Raw genomic sequence first — 6000 nt, forward strand, 5'->3', positions numbered from 1 at the left:
CGTGCCCCGGCTTTTCTTCTCCCATGGTAGGCGGGACATGGGACAGGAGAGGGGCAGTGCACGGAGCCCCAGGGGATGCTGCCCAGGGCCTGGTGATGGAGGTCCCCGTCACCCACAAGCAGCACTGCCAGGGGAGAAGGGAGACCTTTGCCACACCACCTGCCGCCCAGCGCTGCCGCGTCCCTGCATGGGTGCCGTCCCGGCAGCGCCACGGGCAATGCCGTTAGGCCCCGGGGGATGAAGGGATGGCCGTGCGCTCCCTGCTCTGCCCCCATCGCTTTCTGCCCCGGCCCCGTGTGCCCTCTTCACCACGCTCGACCTCACTGGGCTCTGCGCTGCTCCCCTTCCCGTCTGCAGCAGGAATGCGCCGTGTCTCGTCGTGTGGCTTCCCCCTCTCCCACGGGCTTTCCTGCCCAGGGAGGGCTGGGCTGAGGCTGCCTGCCCCCGTGCACCCCCACGCCCACGCTGGATGGATTTCCCCGTACAGTGCCGGTGGGGAGCCGGCCGCAAGGCTGGTTCCCCGGGACCGCCTGCTGCTCAAAGCTGGGCTGTGAGCGGCTCCACGCGGGACTGAGCTGGCAACTTTGCGGCCAAAGGCCTCTGACTGTTGCACATGACCAGTCTTGCATCTGCCTTTCATTTCTTTCATGCACTATCCTTGGATTGCAACTTGCCAATGCATCTGTATGTACATAGCTGTACACAACAGAGAGAATCTCTACAAATATATATATACACACAGGAGGCGCTGTTATCGGTCGTGACTATAGTTTTGGGTTTGCGCCTTCTGATGGGTTTCTTTTGCCAAACACTCTGCTGAGTGTAGGATGTTTTTATTGCTCTTTGTACGGTTAAACAAACAAAAGAACAACAAAATGCAAACTTTGCACTCGATGCTTTTGTGCTGCTGCCTGCTGGAGGGGCAGGACAGGGTCCCTCATCTCTGCTCTGCCTGTGCATCTGTCCAGGGGGTTGAAAGGGCTCCTGTGTGCCCAGGGCTCGGTCCCGCTGTGGCAGCAGGTTTGCTTTGGGTGCTGAGGGAGCCCAGGGCAGCCTGCGCTTCCGCAGCTCAGTCCCCGGGAGCTGCCGCAGAGCCAGGTGCAGGCAGGGCAGTGCTGGGGGCGGGAGAGTGGCCGGTGCTGCCTGAGTCTTCACGCACCGAGATTTCAGGGGTGCTCCGTGCGCGCTGCGGGGGCTCCAGCTGTGCTACAGGGAGCTGCGCCCTGCCGACTTCCCTACCTCTGCTCTGTAGAGAGCTGGGGACGGCGGCTGCTTGGGGCACGGCAGGTAAGGCTCAGCAGGCTCCAGCGGAGCCCAGGGTACGCACCGGGCGATCGACACCCGTAACCGGGCTGCTGTCCGACTTAGTAATCCAGCAACGCCACGCGGCACAACTGGGGCACAGTTAATAGGCACATCCATCAATTTACCCACCGTGGAGACATGAGGGTGAGGGGAGCTCTGACAGCCGCCCTCAGTTGTGCCTCTCCCAGCTGCCCTTCAACCCGGGCCGCCGAATTCCTGCACATCCCAAATCTGCACACAAGCAAGGTCTGGCCAGCACACCGCCCCTACGCACGTACGGAGACTACCTCTTTCCTGGGCTAATGCTGCCTGCCTGCCCTGCCTTACCCACTCCCCAGTGACCCCACCTCACTCAGCCTACTGCTGCTCTGAGCAGCAGGGTGACAGCGAGCAGCACCAGCAGCCTCAGCTCTTCCACGTGCCGCCTGCCTGGCCCGGGCGCTGCGCCTTGCACACCTCGCTGTGTGCCTGCGGGGTTAACTCTGTTGAAAACTCCCACCTCCCCGCAGGCACCTCTCCCTCCCTGGAGGAAGGGTACGAAAATCCAAAGCTCCAATGACACAGTCCTACAGCGGCTGGGCTTGCGCTGGGGGGTACAGCCCAGCCAGGCTGCAACCTGTACCTGGCCCATGGCAGGGAACAGCTTTGCCGCTGCAGAAAGGAGCAGCTCTCCGGAGTAGGGCACACGGCTCTCTACCCACCCAGCTTCAGGAGTCAGCCTGACGGAGGGTTGAATACAGCCATAGGCAAAGGGGATGGGGGACCCACAGGTTGGCAGTTTGGGGACGCCTCTGGGAGAGTCGCTGGCAAGAAACTCTTGAGGAAGGCAGGCACTGTGGGATCACGGAGGACAGCCCCGCGGGACACGACGAGGATGAGTTTTCATCACTGCAACGGACCGAGGGCAGTGACTGAAACCCCCCCCAGCGCCGGGGTTCGGAGATCCTCCAGAACCAGGGATGGTCACTTTTACAGACCACATAAATTTCCTTTGTCCAGGTGGGATTAGAGATGTTGAAGAGCGAGGAAGCAGGTCGGGAGATGGCGGGGGGCCTTCCCTGTGCTGGGGAGACCTCTGCTCAGTGCTGTGCAGAGAGCCACGGGGAACTGCTGGGGTGCCTCGGTGGGAGCCCAGAGCCACTGTCCCTGCGATGCCGCCTACTTCCCTGGCCGGGAAGTAATGAGGGGGGACCTGGAAAAGGGGACAGCCTGGGGCAGTGAACTCTGGGGAGCTGAGGGGTATGAAGGGCAGCACCGGGAGAGCCGGAGCCGGGGCAGGGGAGGGTCTGGCAGAGGTGGCCTCAGGCTGTGCCTGGTCAAGAAGAAACTTTCTCCTGGGACACAGGACGGCTGCCTCAGTGTTTCTTGCAGATGCCTCTGCAGTGGCTGCCTGGGGACACTGCTCCTGTTTCTCTGCTCATATTAAAGGGCCCGTGAAAGGGGGCGAGGAACCTGCCCCCCCTGGAGGGCAGCCAGCTCTGCTGGCAGGTGCCGAGGAGGCAGCGGGCAGGACAGCTCTGCGCAGGGAGGAGGAGGCAGGGAGAGGGGAAAGCAATTGCTCCGAGGGAGAGCTGCAGGCAAGGAAGGGCTGAGAATGACAAAGGCAGCCAAGCACTCACCCGCAGTCTGTGTGCCCGGGACCTCTCGCTCAGCTCCCAGCCCGGCGTGCCTGGCCCAGCCGGGACAGTCCTGCAGAGTGTCTGATCACTGCGAGCGCCTCCTGCCCGCTGCCAGTTCCCGGGCTGCCAGGCCACCTTGTCTTTTAAAGGTCACAGCCAGAGGACCTTGCAGTAAATATAAGGTGCTGATGGGAAGCTCTGTTCCCGCATCGCCACCTCCTCCATCGGCAGGAGGGCTCTGTCTGCTCCTGGTCTGGGAGCCCAGCATCCCCTGGCTCTGGGAGGTTTGGGAGGGGCCTGGGGCTGTCCTCGTGTTGCTGCCGGGAATGAGGCCGGGGCTGCCCCGGCAAGATGCTACAGGGCAGCCAGGGCCAGCGAAGCGCCTGCTGCATTGAGCTGGGAGGCTGCAGCCCAACTGCTCTGCTCAGCCCTACCCCTCTCGGTACCCACGTGGAGGGAAGCAGGAGCCCTCCTCGGAGAGTAGCCTGGCATTTTAACCCTCCCAGCTCCATTAGTGCAAGGTGAGAGGGAGTGAGGGGTACACAGTGGCCTGGCAGCCACTGTGACCCCCCCGGCAGGCTGCGAGCCAGCTGGCAGGACCCCTGAGCCCTTCTCCCTGTCCCCCCGAGGAGGTGACTCCTGCTTTCCCTCTTCCCTCCTGCTTCCCCCTGAGCAGAGGGTGCTCGCCTTCCCTGAAACCGGTGTCCGAGCAGAGGGTGCTCGCCTTCCCTGAAACCAGACACAGCAGCCTTGTGCTGGACTCAGCAAAACAAGTTTCCGCTGAGCCGCAGTATTCCTGGGTCCCATGCCGGACATCTCAGTATCATGCCAAAATCCCAGGGCTGGCTGCCATGAGTGCCCTTCCCAGACGTGGCGCACACCGCTCACCGAGGCTGGGCTGCAGGAGAGCAGAGCCTTTCCCAGGCCCACAGCAGCGGCAGATGTCTCACAAGATCAGTCGGCCGAGGAGACCGGTCAGAGCTGCCAAGTGTGACAGCTCCATCAGGCTCCTGTGACAGGCAGCATCCTGCTCTGAGCCCTAGGGACGCGTGGCCAGGAGGGCACAGTTGGCCCCGGGCGGGCAGCGGGAACAGGCAGCACAGTGCCAGGCTTGCCACCTCTCCCTGGCAGGGCACACAGACCCCTGCCTCTGCAGAGATGGTCAGCAGGGAGATAGTGGCCGCAGGGGAATGTCATCATGGAAGAAGCTGGGTACCCACCTGCCCAGCACACCCGTTTTGTGCCAGTGCCCACAGGACCCCCACTGTATTTACTGGCCGACCCTCCCAGCTGGGTGGTGCTGCTATTCCCAACCTGCCTGTCTCCAAAAGGATTTAGGGCTCTGCTGGGGGGATTCACAATGGCAATTTGGCCAAACCCATCCCAACTTCACCCACCTTTTTGGAAGCAAACTTGACAGATACCTCCAGAGCATCCTGGGAAGGAGTCCTCCACACGTAATGGCCTTTCCCTGCACCAGGGTATGGGTGTTACTGTTTCAGGTCCCCAGTGCTGCAGGTCTCTGTGGTCCTGCTTGCAGGGTGCTGGAGGGTCCAGCCTCAGCCTCATTTGCCCCCCCGCTTCAGCACCTGTGACTGTGGTCCAGAGGCCCCCAGCACAGGCTCTTTGGCACCTAGCAGCCATCATGCACCCTTGCAGGGATGACAGGCATCCCTCCACCCCTCTGCCGAGCTGCTCCTCGGAGGTGTGCCCCCCCCCCCGGCCCACAATTAGCAAGGCTCCAGCAGATGCAGCGCTCCTCCTCCTGTCTCAGCACACCGCTTGCCTGGTCGCCAGCGCCTGCAGCTCCGCTCACCAAGCCGTATCCATCACCAAGCTGTATTCATCACCTAGCTGTATCCATCCCAGCCGCCCGCCGAGACACCTTCTGCTGCATCAGCAGTACTCTCCACAGCGCTCCTGCAGCGCCGGCTGCCAGCGCTGCCTGTACTTTTCCTGTCTTTGTTGCCAGCTCTGCAGCCTTAGCTCCTCAACCCACAGGCACTGCTGGCATCCTCTCAGGGTCCCCTGGGATGCCCCTGTGTCCTGTGAAGCCTCCTGTTTTCCCTCTTCCCTCCTGCTTCATGCTCCTGGCCAGGTGGGAAGGAGACTGAGCTGCAAAGGGGGCTGGAGTGGGGCTGAGGAGTCTCTCAAAGTGCCCCGGAGCTGACAGGCCGTGGGACCCTGGACATGCAGGCAGGGCCCTAGGTAGCATCCCTGCGGGCGAGCTGCTCTCACACCCAAAAAGAAGCAATCTTGTTCAGGGAAGCCATGCTGTAGTGCTGTACCCAGCAAAGGAGGTACAGCCTCGCTCAGCCCCTGGGGTGAGCTTTGCCGGGACACGTGCCTTGTGCCAAGCAAAGACTACAGCCCAGAGAAACAGTCAGTGCTGTTCCTGCACCGTGGGCACAGCAGCACCTCCTCCCCCCGCTTCCCGCCATGCCTGTTCTCAGAATGCGTCACCTCCAGCAAATTGCTGCTTCGCACAGGGGTCTGGTTGTCTAATGGACCTGGGCACAAAGGTGAAGCTCTATCTTTGCACACCACGTCATCGGAGGCCTCTATTAGAGGGCCCCTACCACCACCTTTTTGGATGTGGTCTGCTGAAGGTTAGGTCTAATGGATGCGACGGTGAGGAAAAGGTGGTGGAGATGTGAACTTATGTGCAGGCAATTACCGAGGAACAAGCTCAGAGTGAGAAAAATAAGTTTTCAAAGTGTTCCCTTTGGCGCCGGGCGGACTCCCCCTGCAGCCTTGCCCATCCGTGTGCGGCTCTGTGTCCCCGTCTGCGGCTGCGGAGCTGTCTGGCGTCTGCCTTGGGGCTAGAGGGGTGCTGGTAGCTACGTGGGGACGGAGGGTGGGGAGACTGGTGGTGTCACCCTGCTGAGGCGCACCGAACGAGAGCTGAGCCCCAGCCTCGGCCAGCCTTAGCGGTGCTTTGCCCCTTTCCAAAGCCGGCCCCGGGGCGGCAGCAGCCCAGCGCTCCCGGGCCTCCCCGCGGGGAGCTTTCCCCCGCGCCCACCCTGCGGTCCCTGCCGCCGCCCCGCTGCGGCTCGCCCCGGCACCTCGCTCGGAG

The sequence above is a fragment of the Aptenodytes forsteri genome, unplaced genomic scaffold, assembly GCF_000699145.1.
Source record: "Aptenodytes forsteri isolate BGI_AS27 unplaced genomic scaffold, ASM69914v1 Scaffold752, whole genome shotgun sequence".
Lineage (NCBI taxonomy): Eukaryota > Metazoa > Chordata > Aves > Sphenisciformes > Spheniscidae > Aptenodytes > Aptenodytes forsteri.